Here is a 23,844-nt window from a genome sequence, read left to right on the forward strand (position 1 = left end):
CTAGTGACCAGATACAAAAGAGGGAAGGGGTCCTGCAGCTTTAACCATTATGATGAAGAGGGAATTTCACCAGGTGCTGCGTGCATACAAAGGACTCCTGCTGAAATTCCTTCTTCATCACAACTGTTAAAGATACAGGAGCCCTGTCCTCCTTTTCATATGGTCACCCTATTTCAGAAAGGGGATTGGGAGGGAGGAAGGGGGGAAAAAGCAAATTGAGGCAGTAGGTTCTTACTTGCAAAGTTCAGCAGGTGCTTCCTTTCCCTCCCCCTCGAATAGCCTCATACAGATCAAGGCACAACGGAGGAGTGCCTGGCTGCTGCTTCCTTTCCCTTGGCAGCGACTCTATAGTGTTGAGTCCAGCTGCCCCCTGCCTCCATTACTGCCTTTAGCCCCTTGCCAGAAAGGGAATCAATCTTAGAGATGGTTGAGTTCTCCCCTCTTTGCCTTGGATTGACATGGAAGTGACTAAATATCTTTTTTTTAAAAAAAGAGCATAAATTGAAAAGAACTCAGATCTTTTTCTGAGCCAACCTAAGACTCGGAAAATAACCTCTGACCTCTTGCAGTGTCTGTGTGTGTCCAGTTTCAGAAAGAAGCCCCTTAGCAGTCAAATGGTAATTTTTTTACAGACAAATGTAATTTTTATAATGACGTTAAGACCCATTTCATAACCCCGTTGCTTATTTTGCTGCCTGGATGGACAGCTGAAGTTTATGTTTCATATCTGTTGACGGGCTTAAAAAAGGTTGAAACAGAACAAAAAGCCAAATATTTTGCTGCGTGTATTAAGATAAAATCAACACTAATTAACGGCCAGCAGTAACTATCGGGAAATAAATGGCATGGGCATTGCTTATCAAAGTTGGTTGCTTTTTTTATGTTATGTTGCTGTATGATTAGCTTTTCATTAATCTTTTTAATATTAGTTATTAGTGTATTAATTTATCTTTGTTTTACTGTTTATATTTAAGAACTGTTTTATGTACCAACATATAGAAAAGTCTATGTACCAAATAAACCCTATTTTGATTGATTGCATGGTGGATGTTACCACCACCACCCAAATCCACCCCCTGCAGGGTATCCTTGGTGGAATCAAGCTGTGTAGTCTCCAACTGTTTGTATAGAGTCTGCTTTCTGGGGCTATGCATGGGAAAAGAACTGTGGGGTGGGGGTGAAGCCAATCCCTTGCAGAGGACTCTTGGGGCTAAAGGTACCCCTGCATGGTGTGACTAACCCCACCCCCACCCCCAGTAGCAGTTTACCTGGGTGCAGCTCTTCAAAGCAGGGATACAACTGCAAGGTCTTCTCCAGACTGCATTTGAATTGACCCCAACAGTCTTTTCTTGCCACTTCCCTCCACCCCCAGCATGCCACCTCACTGGCCGTGGCTGGGTAAAAGTAGGGATGTAGGTGATTTCTGTCTTGACCCACAAAATATGCAATCATGCCCCCTTTGAAACCCCGAATGCGAGTGTGAGTACGTGTCCGCTGAAAGTATTCGCAACTTGTCGAGTATTCGCCTCGTCCCTGAATCCAAGTTCAATTTGCATACATTTCCTCCTTGGACTGAAACAGCCCAGCTTTAGCCTATTGAGGATAGCTGCACAAATTTGGAAATTTTCACAACTTTGGGGGAACATGCGCAAATCTCCTGTGAGATCCCTGCCGGATTTGCTGAAGTTTCCTGTTCGCACAGAGCAAGCGGCTATCACAAATGTCAATAGAGACAAGCAGTGAGACACCACTCCTTCACCCATCCCTAGGTAAAAGTCAACGTAATTGGTTAGATCCAGACTTGGTCATGATTAGTCATGCCTAACCCTCATCCAGCTTTCCTCCAGTCTGGCACCCTCCAGATGTTTTGGACAACCACTCCTGTCATTCCTGACCATTGGCCATGCTGATGGGAGTTGAAGACCAAAACATCTGGAGGGCACCAGGTTGGAGAGATCTGCCCTAACCCTTTGAAACCAATATGACTTATATTAGTCATGACTAACGTGTGCCATTGATTTCATTGGGTCTACTCTAAGCATGACTAGGTTGGGATTCTACCAACTCTTATTTCACATTTTGTTTATGTGAACCATGTGCAGTTTCATCCCCCCCCCCAAAAAAAAAACCCCACTCCGCATTATTTGGAGTAACCAGGTGGAAGAAGTCACTGGCTGAAGTGTTGAAGCCAATGGTCTTTAAAACATTGGGTACAATATGTACAGTACTATGCTAGTCATTTCAAAAGGCATGCCAATAGCAATAGATCCTCATTAAGGATGTTGCTGAATGTTGTGGAGTTTCAGTCCTTAGTGCATTTAATTCCTGTAGAATGACCTTGCAAGTGATTCACTTTTGAAATTGTATAAACTCAGTTAATATTTAAGATTCTAAGTATAGATTCCACACAGTTCCAGGAGCTACATAGCCCTTACAGTCTTCCTTTATTTCAAACACATAGACACATTTCAGTTAATTATAATGAATTAATGGCGCAATCCTATGGCTACTAAATACTGTCCAGAAGGCCATAAGTCTACAGAATCCACACAACTTGGGAAAACCCGGTCTGCTGCAGAATCGGCACGTAGGATTTATAGAAATCTGAATCTATTTGATTCTTTTGCGATTGTCTCCAACAACCCTACCAGGTTTGAACCTGAGATGTTCTGCATGCAAGGCATGTGCTTTACCACTGAGCTATGAATGTTGAGATCAATTATTTTACTAATTCTAAACAAGATGCTTTTAATAAAGTTGCTAATGAGAGTCAACCAGTGTATTTTTTTTTAAAAAAAAACCCTATTATTGCCAGTGAACACATAATATGGAGCTGATTTTAATTATGATAATGGTCTGAAAACTGACATTTGTTATTCCAGTTGCTACTTTTGAATCATGTTAATTAACAACAATGTTCTAAGATGCTACTGGAATTGCTCTCATTTCAGATGCTTGATTTGGTTTAATGGCATATAGTATATTTGTAAGTATAAAGAATATGAGTTTGAGGATGTCTCTGGAAAAACTAGACAGCTTTCTTTTGAATGGTTCTTATTGCTGATCCACGCTTGGTGTCTCATCACGAGTTTAATCAACACTAATGTGGCCATCTTCCCTATCTTACAGAGTCCAATACTCCATTATAGGGCATTCTCTATTCGAAGGACTGTTCAATTCAAGTCTAATTTAAAGATAAATAATCAAAAGAAGAGAGCAGTCGAGGCCTTGAAGTTGCCCAACTGCAGTTCGCACCTGGACAGCAGATTGAGCAGGCACACAAGTAACCTGGTCACTCAGTTGTCCCAACTATGGTGAGATGTCGTGTATTTCTATTTAAATCAGGGGTGGCCAAACCTTTTGCCCCTAAGGGCTCCCTGTGATGATGGTGAGTATCTTGAGGGTCACATCCCTAAGTAACTTGGGGGTCAAACGCACAGGGCTGGCCGAAGACATTTTGCCACCGGAGGCAAAGAACAAGATGGTGTCCCTCCCATTCCATATACAAAAGCTGACTGGATTGGCAGTTTGTTCGTTTTTTCAACACTGGCAATAAGATAGCTTCCTCCACTGCTTCAAAAGACAGCAGCCAGCTTAGATAGTCCAGGGCAGGTCACATAGCCCACAGCTTTCTCTCCTGACACCTTGCCGCCTTCTCCCAGCATCTGCCGCCTGAGGCAACTGCCTCCCTCTACCTAATGGTAAGACCAGCCCTGTAGATGTAGGCACGCACGCACACATACCCAATATGCAAACACTCCATCTGGTGGCCCTCTCCACCACCAGCAATCTTCATTAGGATCATTGCAGGAAAGGGAGAGACTTTAACCTTGCCCCTTTGCTATTAGCAAGAAAATAGACATCTTGATGTGGATTTCTGGGTGGTGAGGGGAGTGATTAGAACCTCTTTCACCATTGCTCGTATCAGTGGAGAAACAGAGGTCTTGAGAATTACTAGGAGCAGGGAGAAGCTATACAAGATTGCTCTTTTGCCAATCTCATTAGGGAAGGGATCAGGTACCCTGGAAATCCTGTTTCTGCTGATGGGTGGGGAAAGTGGGCAGGGCACCCCAGGGATTGTGCATATGGTATAGCGAATGGCCAAGGCTCACAAATGGCTGGCAAGTGTTTCCCACATGTAATTTAAATTAGAATGGCTATTTCTAAAAGTACACTTGTCCTGATGTTATTTTATATGCACATTTTATGCAAATCTGGGTGATACATTCTGTCTTTTGGGGTGATAATGTAAATCCACGCCCTAATCAACAATGAAAATCCATGGCTCACTGTGTGACCAGCCTCCACTGAAAGGTATTGTCCTTGAGGGATGTGAAAGCTCTAACTATGATGGCTCTGTCTATGGTCTGTGATGATTGTTTTCACACATGAAAGTTAGAGTCAGTGGTTGTGGGGCAGGACTGTAGAGACTAGGTTCAAACCCCACTTCAAATAAAACATACTGGGTGGCTTTGGGTAATCACTTACTCTCAGCTTAACCTACCTCTCAGGATTGTTGTGCAGATAAAATGGTGGTGTTTGGGAAGAAACCTGTGTACCTGATGGTTGGATCCAGGATCTGCCTGCTGTAAGAGGATTTGCTCCATGAATGGCTAATTTAAATGAAATTGCAGGCATGTGGACTTACTCCTGATCAGGGCTCTGGTGTGGGAGTCAGGGCTTGTCCTTTTAACCATGCTGTGGTCCCGATGAAGATCCCACACCTTACTCCATATCTACTATTTTCATAGGAAGAAAAAACTCCCATTCATTCCAATGGGAGCATCATTCCAAAGCAAATAGCAGCTGTGCAGGGGTTAAGTGTGTAATTTGGATGAGACCACAGTACAAAGGAAATGGTTAACCCCACTTCTCCCCACACCAACTCCAGATCTGGACTGGGCTCTCCACACCTATGACTTACTTTTCAAAAGCCATTCCCATAATTGTTCACGGTCCAGTTTGCCCTTGAGTAAAAGTCTGACCTGGGAAAAATTAATCCCCCCATCCAAAAAAAATTACCCAATTAATGCAGCTGCCCTTAGTAGATTCATGTCTCCTCCAGGGAACAGAACTAGGGGTAAACATATACCAGTTATTTATTACACCACATACATTAGTGCTCTGATTTTGCATGTATATTAAACCTTTAAAATGGGAAGGCAAAAATGCCCTGCTCCTTTCCGTTTCATCACTGTGTTCTTCCAACATCTTTGTTTAGAATAATGATGGCCCTAAAGGCTTCCACATAATTAATTCTCATACATGAAATTTCCCTAATGTGATTATCTGTTCCTGCAGTAATGAGGTTTCTTCTCCGGCAAATGTGCATGTCATCTCGCTCTCTCCTCCTTGGGCCTGCTGGTTCAAAGTGAAGAAAACACACATATTTAGTCAGAAGTACCAAGGGCATCCTTGCCACACAAAACACCAGGGTGGGCTTAAAGCTATCATTCAAGGAGTTAATTTACCTCACATGCTGATGAGGGGAAGGAAATCACACCCGCAGCAATTTTGTAAATCAGGAATCTCAATCCGGAGTGTCTTGTACGTTGCCAGAGGAGAGCTGCATAACAAGATGCAAAGTAGGGTGGGCCTCGGGGCTAGCACCAGCACCTGGCATGATTGGGCAGTGTCTCACTGATTTTTCTTTCTTTCTTTCTGACCCAGCACACCAAGCAACTTGGGGAAATAATAATAATAATAATAATAATAATAATAATAATAATAATAATTTCTTACCCACCTCTCTATTTTGATCGAGGCGGGGAACAGCAGTAAGTATCAAATACATAAAATACTGATTAAAAACTTAGTATACATTGTTAAAACATCCTTTTAAAAAATCCTAAAAGCATACTAAAATTCCACTGGATGGGCCTGCTGGAAGAGAACAGTCTTTACAGCTTTCTTAAATGCTAAAAGGACCGAGGGGACAGGAGCAGGCAGAAGTAACATCGGGGCCTGCTCCTACTGGACTCTTCCCCCACCCCAGGGCAAACTGCCATCTTGGCCCTGTGGGGAAGAAGAAGGACCGAGGGGACAGGAGCAGGCAGAAGTAACATCGGGGCCTGCTCCTGCTGGACTCTCTCTCTCTCTCTCTCTCTCCTCCCTCCCTCCTTGACTCCTTTTCCTTGTGTGTCATGTCTTTTTTAGATTGTAAGCCTGAGGGCAGGGACTGTCTTTTTTGCTAAGTGTAAGCCGCTCCGAGAGCCTTTTTTGGCTGAGGAGCGGGGTATAAGTATGATAAATAAATAAATAAAATAAAAATAAAAGACTGTTAAGTTGATGAATCTCCTCCGGCAGGCCATTCCACAAATCAAATCAAGCCATGCTTTTAATTTCCCACAATGCCCCTTGTCCTGTCTAGCTTGGCTCAGGTTTCCATTGCACTTATTAGAAAGACAGGGCAGAGTTCAAGTATGATGAAACAGAGTTCAGTCCTGCTCAGCAAGATGGCAAAGTCAGACCAAGCGGGGACTGTCAGGACCCTGGACAGCTCAATGCTGGTTGATGCTTAGGAAGAGCTGTTGTCTTAACAACGTGCAGAGGTCTTCTGAGGCTTTATGAAGGCTGGCTGATCTGGGCCTGCTGTTAACCTCTCCTCCCCTGAGAAGCTGCCTGCTCTTAAAGGGCCATTGCTTATTTCTGCAACCACTGCCTCCTCCAGCATGGGATGGTGATGACTGCATGGTGTGGGTGTGGGTGTGTGCCCTGTGTGTCTAGCAAACCCACATCTTCTGGCCTTGATAACAGTCCTCATCTAAGCCAGAAAGATGATCAAGGCTATAGAATATGACACTTCTGGAGCACTGTAGTAAACTGAGACCCATCTGCGCAGCACTGAGTGCAGCTACCCCATTCAGCCAAGGAAAGGACCCGCTAGAGGACTCTTTGCCAAGGACCCCTCATACCAGGAGCAAGCCCCCATGGAGCTTATGTACCACTAGTACTTGTGGTGTGCAGGAGAAAATTCTGGCAGGTGCAGCTCATCCTGGGAGCTCATCATGGAATGGGTGGGGAGAAAATCTGTCCCTGCTGATTTCCCCCTTTCTATATCACCATTAAAAGGACATGATCTGTTTCCTCCCTTGCAGTGGGTCATACTATGTGATAATGGGATTCCCCATTCATTTTATCACTTGTTTGATGGCACTGCCCTGACCATTGATGTGAATGGGAAACTCTTGAAGGTAAATGAGTCCTCTATGTTTGTGCAAGGAAACATTGGATAAGAGCAAACAGAGCCCCCCTTCAGGAAGTCCATCCATTCAAAGAGCATGTGAGTGGGGGAGCGAGACTCTACATGTTGGCTCCACCCCTAACATTGCCAATACCTACTGTCTTTCCCACCTTAGGCCTCCATATGTTGCTGGGCAGGAGGAGCCTCTGCACAAGCTCAACACACCAGGCTCCCCCCTCAGATGTTCTGCCCAATGTCTGGAGCTTTGGGAGGTGGCAATGTCAGGATACTGATGTTGGGGTAAAGGCAATGGCTGATACCAACAGTAATCCCGTAGGATGCTTTTAAAATGCCCAGTATTACTTTGGCTAACTGAACTTGCACCTTCTGGTAACACACTGTATTTGTTATTTTATTTTTAAATCAAGAGTGATTTCCTCAGTGGAATTTTTTTAATGTATAGTTCAGTTGATGCTTCATCCCATTTTCTCCATTTGCGGCTGCTTTATAATTCTCTATTCATTGATGGCCTTTCCTATTAGCAGATTTCCCATTAGCTTTTATTGCTGAGCTTCTTTTTTAATTGCCACCCATCCATGGCACTCCATTTGAATGGAAATGGAGAGTATGTACATTTCAAAATAAGTCCATAGAATAACAATTAAATAATAGCCTTGTGCAATTCCTGGCATAAGTCTTCTGTTCCAAACAAGGCATAAAACCCAGAGTTAGGGTGAGTTCACATGCATACATTTATTGCTTGAGGACTGCAGCTTTAAGCAATTAGTAACTACATTTCAGTCCTTCTCTTCATCCAGGCCTAAGGGTTTGATCCAGATTTATGCTGGATCAACTGCATGGACTGAAGTAGACTTCCTTGCCTCTTTTCTTCCCATGGAAGCCCTCCTAGGCCCTTGAAAAGCTGTGTAGTAGAGTCAGCAGACTTTGCTCAATGGGATGAGGGTGTTGTTGAGGATGGGGATCCCCAAAAACTGAATGTGACCTTCTGTGAACAGAGCCCTTAATGCAACTGAAGTACATGGAAGATACTGTCTAGTTGGAATGGCAAAAATCCTGTATAAGAGCCACCTTTAGACATCCCATGATAGCCTTGCCACAGATTTAGGATAGCAAGGTTTTTTTTTGAGGGGGGGCATTTAATCTCCTACCTGAAGACACCTGAGATTGTTTGAATACTGCCTTTATTTTCTGACCACCATACAAAAGAAAAGCAAAACAAAGAGAACTGAAAGAAATGGATTTGAATCACAGAATTTTTCTCCATTTATTCTAAAATGATTTTTGGGGCCACTTGGTTTATTTTAAAACAATTTTTAGGCCAGTAGCAAAAAATATAATTTCTTGAGCCCTGGGTGTACTTCAAAGGTCAGCCAAGGTGCTTGTCCAAGAATAACATTTAGTTAACCTTAGAAGGCTGGCTTGCACACTGGAAATAACCTTTATCACTTAGTCGAACAAATGACTCTTCTTCACATTGCTAATAAGAACTAAGCCAAAGAGGCTAACGGGACTGAATGACCATGGAACATTTCCCAAGACGGCCCCTTGGTCTCGCTTTCCTGTTACAAGATAAAACTTTTTGCCGCAAAGCCCAATAACTAAGGTCAACCCATATTATGACCCAGAAAGTGCTCTTAGCAGGTTGGCTATATGCCCAGACACAACATACTAATCACACTTTTGCTTTCATACTCAGGAATAATGGAGCCAATAATATATTAGCTCCTATTTGACTGGCACCTGCTGTCTCGATGCAGGCCAAATTCCTGATCTCATTTTATTTTAGATGAGTTTAAAGGAAAAAATAAGGATGTTATCTGGTCATAGTAATCCAAATTCAGTTTAATGGCAATACTTTATCTATCTATCTTCTTTATTGATCCATTTGGAATTTTGTCCATTACACATATTGTGTTTTTGATGTGCATACACACACACACACACACACACACACACCCAAAAAAAACTTTACACTAGCTCTCAGTATGACAGTTTCACCTTCATAGCCTGAGATCAAAGTACTTGATGGACTCTTTCAGTCCAATGTGTGTTGCTGTCAGATGGTTAAGCTGAGCTTGGTATACCTTTATTATAAGTAGTTAGGACTGTGATCTTGAGAAGCAGATCTTTTAGTGCTGTGGCCCCTAAACCTCGGGATAACCTGCCCTTGGAGAGGGAGATCAGACCTTGCAAGCCCATGGAAAGGTCTGCAGCTGATGCTTCTCTCTGATGCTGGAACTCCAACACAATAGAAGATAAAAATGAGGCATGCTGGAAGAGGGTTTGGATCTGCAGAATCCAAAGCCTTCCAGTTCCACAACAGAATGGGAAAAAGCTACACCAGCCCTGGAACTGGTGCATTTTATTTTACGGAAATTTTTGAGTATGAGAATTTTGTGTATGTTTACAAATCAACCAAAGATGTCATGTTTGCAATCCAGAATACCAGCACGGGGAGTAGATTCCTCCCCTCCACCCAAGAAATGTTTGCAAATTTACAAAGATTGAGATTGCATTAAAACACACTTTAAAAAGTAAAGAAAAAAACATTTTAAATTGTGTGTTTTTCAAAAATGCATGTTTTTTAATGCTTAGTCAATGGGGAAAAGTGCACAGTTATTGTTGTTGTTTTAAAAAATGTACAGAAAATGCCTTTCCTGCTTGAAATGCACACTTTTCCTGTTCAGATGAGGAAAGAAAATAGATTGAAAATGAAAACAGGAGTAAGGTGAAACAAGTTTGAAACTGCATTTCTGAGAAAATGGGTGAGCTTGGAAATTACTACTCCTTCCATTCCTGGCTTATTTCCTTCTCATTGGAATCAATGGGATAGGATGTTTTTAATGAAACACTTGCCGGTGTGATCCATCAGGCTCTAGGAAAAGGTAGTTACACTGCCTCCATTTCTGTCTCTCTCCCCATTGGATCCTATCCTTGTGAAACTCTGAAAAGCCTCATTGTGGGACATGGGCAGGATCTACACTACTGAAAGCACTTTATAACAGTTTTAAAAATCGTTGGGGCTCAGGACACACTCCATATACAGTTGTCAAAACTATTATAAAGCGCTATAAAGCAGTAGTTTAAGAGATGAAATCTTTCCACAATCTTCTTATCAGGTTTTGCAAGCCTGGGATGTGCCAGTGGAAACTATGTGACCTATCAATCCTTTCTATTTCTAAATGCAGTAATTAAGTTACAAGTTCAGGAAACAGTCAACCTCCTTATCTAAGTTCTAGTTAATTGGATATGCTGTTATCCAACTATGGACTGGGTCTTTCTGCTCATCACACTGACATCAAGTGAAACATACTGAAAGAAGCTACACCAGTAGTAATCTGATGGTAGATCAATGCTAAACAGCTGGTGTCTATTGGAGGTGCTCGTAGCAATTTTTACAGAGCTATATTATTACTAAGCATTTTTATTTATTCATTTATTTACTTAGCTGGACATAGCACTGCTTTCAATATTAAGCATGTTTAGGATTGCAGCCCAAGTCTTGATGCCTAAGAAACTTAATAAAAATAATTCACATTGAAATACGCTTAGAAATCAGGGGTAAAATTGCTAGCTGGTGTTTTGGGGACTAATAAGATTGTCTAAGGGTTTCTATATCTCCAGAGCCTCATTATTAATATTATTAGGCACAACTCAGCCAAAACCAAACTCTTTAAAGTTTTATTAATTTTACTGGGAAAGATTGAAGCATGTGTTTTTATTATCATGTTGAAATCAAGGGGAATTAAAGGTACAATCCAGTGCATGTTTGGACAGGTAAAAAGTGCTACATCTCTCAGCATTCTCCAGCCAGCCATGGAAGAAGTTGGGAACTGTAAGAGGGGTTTTTTTTCTGTCTAAGCGTGCATAGCATTGTTCCCTTAAGAGTGCTTAAGGTTTGCTAGACTGTGACCATTCCTTTCTGCTCCACAACCCCCAAATCTGCTCAGGAGATTCCTCAATATTTTGGAGAAGATCTGAGGCACAGATGGAGTTGCAGGGTGGAGGTGGGGATCCATTCCTCCAGCGTCATCTGTTCCAATAGTGGTCAGACACTATTGGATACAAGCCAGTATCTCATAAGAATATAAGCAGTAGCACTGCCATGCTGGATCAGACCGAGGGTCCATCTAGTCCAGCACTCTGTTCCCATAGTGGCCAAACAGCTGTCAGCAAGGGAACAACAAACCAAGAAAAAGTGCAACAGCACCCTCCCACCCATGTTCCCCAAGAACTGATGCACACAGGCTTACTGGCTCGGATACTGGAGGTAGCACATAGTCATCAAGGCTAGTAGCCATTGATAGCCTTCTCCTCCAGGAATTTATCCAACCCCCCTTTAAAGCCATCCAAATTGGTAGCCATCACCACATCTTGTGGTATTTAATTCCGTAGTTTAATTATGCACTGTGTGAAGAAGTACTTCCTTTTTTCCATCCTAAATCTCCTGCCAATCAGTTTCATGGGATGACCCTGGGTTCTAGTATTATGGGAGAAGGAGAAAAATGTCTCCCTATCAACATTCTCCACACTACGAATAATTGTGTACACTTCTATTATGTCTCCCCTTGGCCTCCTTCCCTCCCCGCCCCCGCCCCCAAGCTAAACTATCCTAGCTGCTGTAGCCTTTGTGGCCATTGGTTCGTAGGGGAGATGTTCCTGCCCCTTAATCATTTTAGTTGCCCTTTTTTGCACTTTTTCCAGGTCTATACTATCTTTTTATTAGGTGCAGTGACCAGAACTGTACACAGTATTCTAAGTGTGGTCACACCATAGATTTGTATAAAGGCAATAAGATATTGGCTGTTAGTTTTACCCTACCCAGTGCCTGTTTACCCTACCCAGTGCCTGTTTGCATTCTCTTCCCCTCCTTATTGTTTTATTATGATTTTATTAGAATGTAAGCCTATGCGGCAGGGTCTTGCTATTTACTGTTTTACTCTGTACAGCACCATGTACATTGATGGTGCTATATAAATAAATAAATAAATAAATAAATAAATAAATAAATAAATAATAATAATCTCAATTCCTTTTCTAATAATGCCTAACATGGAGTTTGCCTTCTTTACAGCAGCCACGCACTGAGTTGACATCTCAAGGCTACAGCGGTCATATTAAAAAAAGGGACAGGATTCTGGCATCTTTCATAGTTGTGTAGAAGAGGAGATTTCATCAGGTGTATCTTGCATGATAAGCAGCAGCACTTGCTGTAATCCCCTCTTATACACAAACATTAAAAGTTAAGGAGGCTTGACTTTTGATGCTGGACACCCTACTAAATGCATAATCAACATTCATGCAACTTTCTCTCCTTTCTGATGGTGGCCATTGCATCATCCAGAGGCACACATAACAAAAAAAACCATGCCACCAGCAATTCCAGTCCCCTAGGAACACAAGAACCATTCTCCCAATGGCACATGCACAGGGATATTAGCAAAGACGTTGTTACTGATGCAAATGCAAAAAAGCCTTGAAGGACTCGCTTATATATAATTTACAATCATGCATAATGCACATTTTAAGTAGCTTAGAAATGGATGGAACAGCCTCTAAAAATACAAGTTGTTTTGTCTGCACGCCAACAGTGGTGTAGTGGTAAATTTTGGAGAGCAGTCACTCGACTTGACAGTCCCCATAGCCCACGCCCCAAGGAGACTCCCAGCATTGCAGGCAGCTGTGTTGATCCACATCAACAAAACAGTTTGAGCCATTTTTATTTCACCAAGGAGGAGGTCTTTCATAAAGCGAGTGGGTCTTAAATGCCATTTCAAGACCAACGCCATAGCTAGACCTAAGCAGAGGTCAAACCTGTTCATCTAGGTGACACACAGGGGATCCAGTGCTCAGGCAGGGGTGAACCCTGGATGATCCCAGGATAAACCTTAGGTCTAGCTGTGGCCTCCGTCACCCGCAAGTTATTTTGCATTACAACAGGGAGCAAGATCTCATTGCTAGGAAAATTCCTCCCCTACCTCCCAGCTACTGTGAGGATTGCAGAGGAAACACAGAGGCCTGGAGGGTGTCAGCATCCCTGCTTATATAAAAAGTGCCAGTATTGCATTTCTGTGTTGCACCACTCCATGCCACACATCATTCTAGAAAAATGATGTGCTCTTGCTGAATAGCTGGAGACATACCATGGCATCAAAGAGGTCTGAGGGCCAGTTTACACAGATGAAAACAGAGAACACTGAACTTAAATCAACACCAAACATAGACGGCAGGGTCCAAAATAGGTGGGTAAGTCAGGAGTAGGGGGTAGAAAATTGACAATGCCTATAACTAACTGACAGCAATGCTCAAGACAGGCTCAAGCAATAGCAAAAAAAACCAAAAGTTATTTAAAAATAATAATCAAGGAATAAAGTTTTGAATATATGAAAGAATTTAGGAAAGGATTTGAATGGAAGAGAGTGAGCTTTAGGTAATGGATTAGTATGGAAGGAAGATCACAAGCTGAAAAAAAATACCGATGGATTATAGCATAACTCCTTTAACTAGAGGGTGTATGAGAATTTTGTTTTGGTTCTCAAATTATCCAAACATGCCTCCTTCACAAGCCTGATTGTGAAAAAAAGAACAGGAACACACTTTTGGGGGAAAACGTTTGCACATCCTCAAACTTGCAGTCACATTAGGGGAAATGCTTATTCGTTGAAAATGTGGACTCTGAAATTTCTGTGTGCATTTTAAATTGGGGTGTGTGTGTGTGTGCACTTTTGAAAAATGCCCACAGAAATGTGCACTTTTCCCATTTGAAATGAACACTGATTGAATGGGAAAACAGGTCACAAACAAAAATAGGAGTGAGAGAAATCAAATGCGGAAGTGAAGTTTGGAGAATCTGAATGAATTCAAAATCTCTGACTCTGCCATCCCTACTTTTAACATTCATGGTAGTGATCACTAGCAAAGAGCCCTGAACAGTTCTGTGGTGTATCAATTTGAAATCCTTATCCCAAAGAATTGTGACTGGAGAAGCTTGGTAAAATAATTCACTGTGATTAGAAGCCAGAGCTGTCAGTCACAGAACTACACCCTCTCCTTTCCCCACAGTGCTGTTTCCTTATAAGGAAGATTTGGGGAGAAGGGTATGGATTTTTTGGCAGAAACACTGACCCTCTTCAGAAAAAACAGTAAACCATAGTGGTTAAGGATTTTGAGATAAACATTATGGTTTAGTGTGTCATGTGAACCATGATATAACATGTTGAGTAAACCATTCCTCACCATGGTGACTATGTAACCATGGTTTAAACATGCTCACTAACCATTTGCTGCAAAATGGTTAGTGGCCTAACCATGGCTTAACGTGTTGTCTGATCAGGCTCACTGTGGGCTCATCTACACCAAGCAGGATATTCCACTATGAAAGTGGCATATAAAAGGCAGGCACCACACTATTGCTTTATAATGGTATTGAAGTGCACTGGCAACTGTTGGGGCCCTTTGACACATACCATATACCACTTTCATATCACTCTCATAGTCCACAAGCAGAAGTCCATTGTGTGACATTGGATTTAACTTTTTTTAAAAAACAAACAAACACAAATCTATACAATTAATTCAATAAAATACATAGGAAACCTTCCTACTTCCAAGTAGCATTTATTTCTCTTGGTGATGAGAGATGAAGATTTGGACAGTAGCATCAGATTAGTTTAATCACCGTTTTGGTTTCTTTCACTGCGCTCAGAATGGAGATTCCCAATTCACTGCTCTTACTTTGCAATCCTAAACTAACTTACCCAAGAATAAGCCCACACAATGGTGCTTACTTCTGAGTAGACATAGAATCATAGAATAGCAGAGTTGGAAGGGGCCTACAAGGCCATCGAGTCCAACCCCCTGCTCATTGCAGGAATCCACCCTAAAGCATCCCTGACAGATGGTTGTCCAGCTGCCTCTCGAACATGTAGAGGTTCGCAGAGTTGGTGTCGCATCCATCCACTCTTGAGTTGTATCATCCATCTCTATGAAGCCTTGATACTGCTACCAGGCAACCTCCTGGTTTTGTGTACCCTGCGCTCGGCTATTTTTAGTTGATGACGCTTTCATTACTGACTTGCGTAGATTTTACCATATGCCAAATACCAGAAGAGAGGGTTGGCATTCTTTAAAAGCAGGCAGTGTCTTTTTAATGTGGGACATGGCTTAAATTTGTCCTTAAAGATATTCTTATGCCACTTCGCTTGCCAAGTGAATTCCTAGCAGGAAACTTCCCTTGTTCAAAGGCCTAACAGCTTATGACATTTCGTGGAAATGGGATGTGCAGCATGTAGTCAGGGAGGACACATTTAAACAGCAGAAGAAATCAAGGCAATCCTCTTCCCAAAATATTTCACTCCTCTGCTTCTATCAAGAGATGTCCATTGCAGTATGATTTGGTCTTAGGTAGTTCAGCTCTTAGATAAAATATTTCAAAAACTCCAAACTATTTGATGGATCCAGGATCTGCCTTCGGTAAGAGGAAGGGACCTTATGCTATAGGAAGGGCTCCATTCATGGAACAACTCACCACTTGATTTTCGGGGATCCCACCTCTCCCCCATGTTACAGCTCATCCCATTCATCAGTGTAGCATTTGCAGAGGACTGGGGCTGCTGTGGGAAGGGAGGGAGTGGAGAAGTCCACCTGCCAGCATAGTTGATCAAGCTTATACTTGGATCCAACCCAATGAGTTAATCATATCTAGATAAGATCCAGTCTTAGACATGCATAGAGAAGGCCTATTAAAATCAGTGGGTCTTAAATCAGTCATGACTAATTTGTCCCATGGGTTTCAAAAGGTCTATTCTAGGCATGATTAAATCTGGATCCAATTCTGTGGGTATGTATAATCTTCCACTTTTTAATCATCCATTTTATATATTGTATGGTATTGATTTTGGGGGGAATGTATTGCATTATTTTATTTTGAATCATCCTGATTAGCATAGATTGAAGGGCTGTATAGATAGGGTTTTAAAATATATATACCCTAGATATCTATATAATTTCATGCATTTGTTACCTGTTTGCTTCCAATTCCTATCTGATTATACACTGTGTCAGCAGCAGGAGAGGAGGCAGGTAGCTCAAATTTCAGTGGGGAAGTGATTCTATTCTTGGTTTTAGTTATAACCAGCCAGGAGCCACCAACCTTGCCTGTACTTTACATTGCAGACCACTGGTTGGTCTAGGCCCACATTGTCTCTTATGACAGGCTTCCCTGGCCCTATCAGAGATCCTTTAACTAGTGCTGTGATAAAAACAGAAAAGATAGACAAGAATTTGCTTTTGAAATATAAATCAAAAAGAGAAGATGTGTTGTAGGAATTCTAATTCAGGGTTCTTGTGCTTACCTTACATATGAAGTGGCATGAGTATCCTGTCTTTCACGATAATCTCTCTGCACCTATGTTAGAGACAAGATGTATCTATAAGTCACCCAGTGAGCTTCATGGCCGAATGGGTACAAGAACTTGGTTTGCTGAAAAATGAAGACTAAATGAAATTCTTTCTCATCCCTAGTACTACATAATAGTTACTATGCCAGTGTGATGTAGTGGTTAGAGTGTTGGACTGGATTTTATATTTATTTATTTATTTATTTATTTATTTCTGCATTTATATCCTGCCTTTTCCTCTTGTGAGAAACACAAGGCAGCTTACGGTGGCCTTAGCTAGACCTAAGGTGGCTACTAGGAGGAGGGCTTTCTCCGCTGTGGCAGCCCGGTTGTGGAATGAGCTCCCCAGAGAGGTCCGCCTGGCGCCTACACTGTACTGCTTTCGTCGCCAGCTGAAGACCTTTTTATTCTCTCAGTATTTAAACACTTAATTTTAACTTAAATTTAAATTTTACTGTTCTAACTCTGTATTTTCATCTTATATCAATTTTGCTGCGTGGTTTTATCCTGATTGTGCTTTTTATACTGTATTTTGTATTTGTGTTTTTAACTTGTTGGTTGTTTTATTATGGTTTTAATTTTTGTGAACCGCCCAGAGAGCTTCAGTATAAAAGTGTAATAAATAAAATAAAATAAATAAGGTTTATCCCGGGGCCATCCCTGTTCATGTAAATGACACACAGGATATCATGGGAGCAGGCAGGGATGACCCTGGGATAAACCTTAGGTCTAGCTAAGGCCATAGTCTTCCTCCTCTCCATTTTAACGTCACAACAACCCTGTGAGTTAGGTTAGGCTAAGAGTCAGTGAGTGGCCCAAAGTCATCCAGTGAGCTTTATGGCCGAGTGGAGACTAGAACCCAGATCTCCCGAGTCCTAGCCCAATACTCTAACTACTACCTCAGACCATGTGGAAATCTAAAATGGTACGTTTGCTCTGTCTGATTTTGGGACTGTTTTGTTTTGTTTGAAAAGGTGCAGCTATACCTTTGGTTGGATCCAGATCTGTCATTCTGTTAGCTGAAGGGGACCTTCCAGAGCAGATTGAGAGGGTGCACAGGGGCTGCTGTGGGAAGGAGAGGATGTACAAGTCCCATTCCACTAGCAAACATTTATAACCTCTATCTTGCAGCTAACTCCCAGTAGATCAGATGAATATTACATAAAACATCTTCTATCGGATCAGAATCCTCAGGTTACTCTAAAAGTGGGCAGTTTTTGTGCGGCTGCCATAAGCCGACGGAAATTGATGTTGAAGAATTTTATTGCACCTTAGACTTAGGCTGAGACTGCCGTGTTTTATGGATTTTATGTATGTATTTTATTGTATATTGGGTTTTTTAATATTATTGTGATGATGTTTTCTGTGGTGCTGGTCTATGACCGAAATAAACTAAACCATTCCACTAGCAGTATCTTTCCGCTGGCAGAATGACTGATATGGAACCAACCCATTGACTTTCAAAGGCAGATTTAAATGGCTGCCAGAAGGCATGGCCATTTTTGTCTTGCCAAAGACACATTCCACACTGGACATGGGGAGTTGACACCTTGAGTACCATTTTTGGTGGAAAGGCAGGGTATAATTTTTAAAACAACAACAAAAACAACCCATACATTTGCTGGCTTTCTGGATTATGGCCAATACATTACGAAGATGTTTTTCATTGCAAACACCACTAAGAAAGGTTACAGGTGCACTCACTTCTGCTAACCTGCAAAGCACCAATTGGAATGCACAGTGCTTATTCCGCAGCAGTGGATTAGTAAATTGTTCTCCCTGCCTCTAATGTTTGTACATTCATTTACTCGTGATAGTAAGCACTGAGAAGAGACACCCCAGATCACATTCTTCTTGGCATCTGTGTATTCAGTCATCAGTTAATCACATCCCACACAGCAGCTGTAGGTTCTGCTACAGCAGGAAACCAAAATGCTCGCCTATTACTCAGCAAAACAAAATACGATTGAGGATCTTTTGGTTTCTATTTCAAGGATAAAACGTCTAAAATGGGTAACGTATCTTATAAAAACATTAGCTGTGGTTTAGTCAATTTATCGACATCCATTGGATTTAATGGAAACATTTTGTGTCGTGGGGCAGCCGGGTGAGCCTTTTCCTGAAGAGGGCTGGTGACATTGCCTTATGGTTTACTGTCTATCTGCTGTGACTTGATAGAGCAATATTTGCAGTGCAGTCCTATACATTACGTGGGAACAACTATTTTTCTTTTGAAGGCCTCATGGGTAATTTGCTGGGTTGCTGCATGCCAGCAGTGATTGGGTCCAAAGTCATGGGTGGGTGGGTTGGACAACCTCCTTTTCTTTCTTACTGCCACCCCTTCTCACTATTTCTCCTCCTTCTATTTGAGCATCTCTACACCAGTGAAACGTGGCACGCTCATGACTGGCCACTCATGGAAGTTTGCAGCTCCTTTGGATGATGGCGTCAACCTCCTGCATGTCTTCCATGCCTCCCTCTGGTTATCCCATTCTAAAATAATAATAAAAAAAACACCTGGATATTCCGATTCTTCTAAAATATCATGGGATTTCCTAACACGTGCAGTCGAAGTTGCGCTACAAAGTAACCACTAGAGGGCGCTGTCCCTTTCAAGTATATGAACACCAAGAGGATGGGAAGTTTTCAATTACAGACCATGTGATTAGCAACCCAAATCACGTGGCCGCTCTTCTCTGCCCATTTAATGCAGACATTACAATCGTGCAAAAGAATCAGGAAGCCTAAAGCCTACATTTCTCTACATTTCCCCTTAATGTAGACACTCTCTTTCTTCTTCTCTCTTTTGGACTGTCTCTTCTCTCTTTCCTTCTTCCTCTCTGCCTAGCAGACTGCTAGGGAAAGGACAGATATTTCTTGGCCAGAGGTCTGAGCCGCTTATTTACAGAGTGTTTTTGAAATTAGGCTGATGCCCATTTTGCCCACCCCTGCTATATATGTCTATTCAAAGGTAGGTCCCACTGAGTTCAAAGGGACTTAATACCAGGTAAGTGCATACTGTATGGAACTGTAGTTACAGTGAAGTAAGCACCCTGTCTGAGATCATACAACATCATTCAATTTCTTTGATGTTTTCATATTGACTATATTGAAGCATAATATTGTCTTGTTGAACAATCGAACAATTGCCCCTTTGAAAGGGCAATTTTCAGTACAAAAATTAAATATTGTGATCATCTGGTTGAGCTTTTATATTGTATTTTATATTATAGTTTTATACTGTTGTTTTATACTTTGAATGGTTTTAATTTTTGTGAACCGCCCAGAAAGCTCCAGTTATTGGGCGGTATAGAAATTTAATAAATAAATAAATAAATAATCTATTCCAGTGAACTTTTGTAACAATCAATGGTGGCTGATGCCCATTGGAGCTGATAGGGTGGATGACAGGACAGATGTTCAATATTCTGTTGAGATGGTCAGAGGAGGACAGGAGAAGAGCATGTGTGCTACTCAGCAGCTGCACAGGTACCTGGTTGTGTGGGCTCTCTTTGCCACAGGGGTGGGTGGATGGACAGATGGAGGGCTTCTGCCCCTGCTTTTCTCCCAGCAGAAGCTGGTTTCAGGTAGCTGGCTTGGGTCAACTCAGCCTTCCATCCTCCCAAGGATCTGGTAAAATGACCTGGTAAAATGAGTACCCAGTTAGCTGGGGGAAAGGTAATAACGGCCGGGGAAGGCAAAAGTAAACCACCCCGCTATAAGGCCTGCCAAGAAAAATGTCAGCGAAAGCTGGCGTCCCTCCAAGAGTCAGTAATGACTTAGTTCTTGCATGAGAGGTTCCTTTCCTTTCCTAACACATAAAAAGCAGACTTCAGCTGCCACCAATTACAGGTGGTCTAGTACACCGCTCCAAAGAATCTGTGTGCTTTGGTCGAGAGTCACGGTTTGGGGAGTTTACTATTCCATTCATTTATGCTATTAGCAGTTTTAAAAGTATCTTTAATATATTATATGTATGTTCTTAGAATAAATACCTATTGGATGACAAGAAACTCTATTCAATTTGAGGAAAGAATTCAATTATTCCTCCCCTCTCCCATTGCAACAAAGGTCATGGCTAGACCAGGCATATATCCTGGGATCATCCCGGGATCATCCCTGTGTATCCAAATGACACCCAGGGAATCCCAGAAACAGGCAGGGACGAGCCCTCCATTTGCCTGGGATAATCCTTAGGTCTAGCTAAGGCCAAATACTCTAATGGTGGTGAGTTTCATTGTCTTTATAATTGATGTATTTTGTTTTTGTATTTTGTTAACTTCTGCATTTGGGGGGTTTATAAGATAATATACCATCTCTTATTACGTTTTGCAGTCTGATGAAGCATTATGCAAAACGGGTTTTTATATTAAGCCCACAGCCTGTTACAAGCTTCTTATCAAGTGGTTCACAATCATATATGACTTTTGTTTGTTTAAGTCTATTTACAAGCTATTGTATAAGCCATAGTCTTGTAAGTATTTATGACTTTGTTCAATATACTCTCTTGCTAGGCATTTTCCATTTAATAACTACTTTTGTTTGTTTTGAGCACTAAATACTACGTGCCTTGATACTGTAAATAAAACACGTATCTCATGTTAAGCGTTTCACTATTATAAAATACTTTTGTTTGGTCTGAACACTAAGTAATACGTGCCAGACGTTAATTAAATTGTTTCTTTGAATCTATTACCCCAATGTTTGCTCATATTTAGTATTGCAGTTTGTATGCTGGTGAGCATCACTGTGTCCTGTTTATTTCAACTGCTGCCTTTTATTTTGTATACCTTCTTATTTCAGAAATAATATAATTTGGATGGAAGTTTTAATGTGAAATATACCATTATTTTCCTTTCAGAGACCTTAACATGTGGGACACATCTCGCTCACCTATAAATATATTTGCCCCTTGTGTGTCCCCCCACCCCAATTTATTTATGCCACCCGTGCAGCATACATTTTATTTACAGTGAAATTCTGCTCTGGGGTCTACTTTCTTGTTGCACCAAAGCCTTGTTCAGAAATTTTGCTCATGAATTCAGTGCGTCATCAGACGAGTGTCTTATTGCACGCTCATTACTGGCCAGTCATGGTTTTCCATGGGTCCTTTTGACGACGATGACGTTTGCCTTCTGTGCATTTCCTGCTCCTTCTGCTCTATTTTCCATGACAAAATAAGACCTGGTAAATTTATTTATTTATTTGAGGTGAAACTTGCCTCCATATCCTGCTGTGTGCAGGGAGAGGAAAAGAACCTCTCGTGCAAGCACTTGAGTCATTGCTGACTCCTAGAGGGACGCCTGCTTTCGCTGACATTTTCTTGGCAGTCTTTGTAGCGGGGTGGTTTGCCATTGCCTTCCCCAGTCGCAATTACCTTTCCCCCAGCTAGCTGGGTACTCATTTTACTGACCTTGGAAGGATGGAAGGCTGAGTCGACCTGAGCTGACTGCCTGAGAACCAGCTTTCGCTGGGATCGAACTCAGGCCGTGGGGAGAGTTTCGGCTGCAGTAACTGCCGCTTACCACTCTGCGCCACACGAGGCTTGGGTTTTTATCATGCAGGTAAAGCAGCATGATAAAAACCCAATACCCGCCCAGCTGAAATGGCTTGGACGGAAGCGGCCGTTGCCTGTGGGGAGGAGGAGAATAAAGGCACCGCATATGCTTGGGCGTGTGCACTTTTCAAAGTAGGGCAGGGCTGGGACTATAAGAGCCAACCCACTCAGACTCACAGCCTCTTTCATCTCGGCTCCCAGCCTCCCTCCCTTAAACTAGTATGGGATTAGCCAGTCACAACCTTGGGAAGGAGGGCTGAGTAGGAATGTTCCTGCCTTCAAGGTTTTGCCTACTTCATACCAGAATTGCTAAGGAGAAGGGTGGATAAATAGGTGGATTGGTTTCAGGGATGTGCAGGGATTGGCAATATCAGAAGAGGGGCTGTGAACAACACTCTGACACCTTTTGGTGATTGGCAGATCTGGAGGACCTGCTCCTAGGGAACTGTGAGGCTCCTGTGTCAGGATATGGTTTGCCTTTGGAGACCCTCTTGCCTTACCTACCCTGAGCTGTGAGGTACAGGGAGGGGGTGATGTGAGGCAGTCTCCCCACACTTGCAGAGCAGCCTATAAGAAAGGAGCCGGGTTTCACCCGACCCCTGGCTTTGGAGGGTGCTCGCCCATAAAGTCAGGCAAGTGGCCTGAGAAAGGACACATCGATTCCTGCACTTTCACATGCTGATCCAGGGAGGGGTGAACTACCCATGTTATTCAAATAAAGAGGCCCTAGTTTAACCCAAGTTCTGGTGTCTTTGCTTATTCTATGCTTCCTTCTCCACTCGCAAAAGCCCACGTGGTCATTGCTGCTTCCTCTTTTTTTACCCCAGTGTGAAGAAAGAAGAAACTGCTCGTCCCTATTGTGGGACAGAAAAGTGACGGTAGGGAAATGCAATCCCCTCCCAGCCCGTGTGACCATGCTCTCAATCAATATGTGAGTGGGAAGTGGGAGCCCCACAATCTAAGGACTGTGTGAATCAGTGTATTGAAGGCAATGGCTTTTTTCTGGAAACATTTGCAGGGAAATCCTCACAGCTATGATAGTGATTGAAATATGCTGAATATAATTCTCTTATGGGATTACTACTATGGTATATACATGAATTAACAAGTTTAAATCAAATTTATCCTATTGAATAGAGCACAGGTTGAGTACATTTCAGCCGAGGATTCATTCTGATTCTGCAAGGATGTCTACTATCCCACACACCCTGAACTTAATAGGACTTATTTTTAATGAAACATGAATATGACTAGGCTGCATAGTTGTTAAAATTAGATTCATACAAACATCGTGTTCTAAAAATCTAAACCAAATAAATAAATACACCACGGTGGAATGCAGCTCTGTACACACTGCCCTCACTATAAATTGCAATTTGTTGTTAGCAAAATGATTAGTTATGTTAGTAGCAAAATTTAATATATAAGCACTAGTCTTGCACATCCAAGTCAAAGTCTCTCTTGGATTTGTGTCATTTGATAGAAAGGCTAAACTGAATCATGCATTTAATGCTTATTTTTGGATCTGCCTTCCTATACCATCTGGGATGGGAACATTCTGATCTTAAGCTCTGATCTCCACTGACCCTTATTAGTTAGTGCCTTTGTAGCTGAGCGCACTGACATTGCTCTACGTTATAGCATCTCATGGGCAGGGACACGGCGGACCCATCTCTCTGACCTTT

The sequence above is a fragment of the Elgaria multicarinata genome, chromosome 6, assembly GCF_023053635.1.
Source record: "Elgaria multicarinata webbii isolate HBS135686 ecotype San Diego chromosome 6, rElgMul1.1.pri, whole genome shotgun sequence".
Classification (NCBI taxonomy): domain Eukaryota; kingdom Metazoa; phylum Chordata; class Lepidosauria; order Squamata; family Anguidae; genus Elgaria; species Elgaria multicarinata.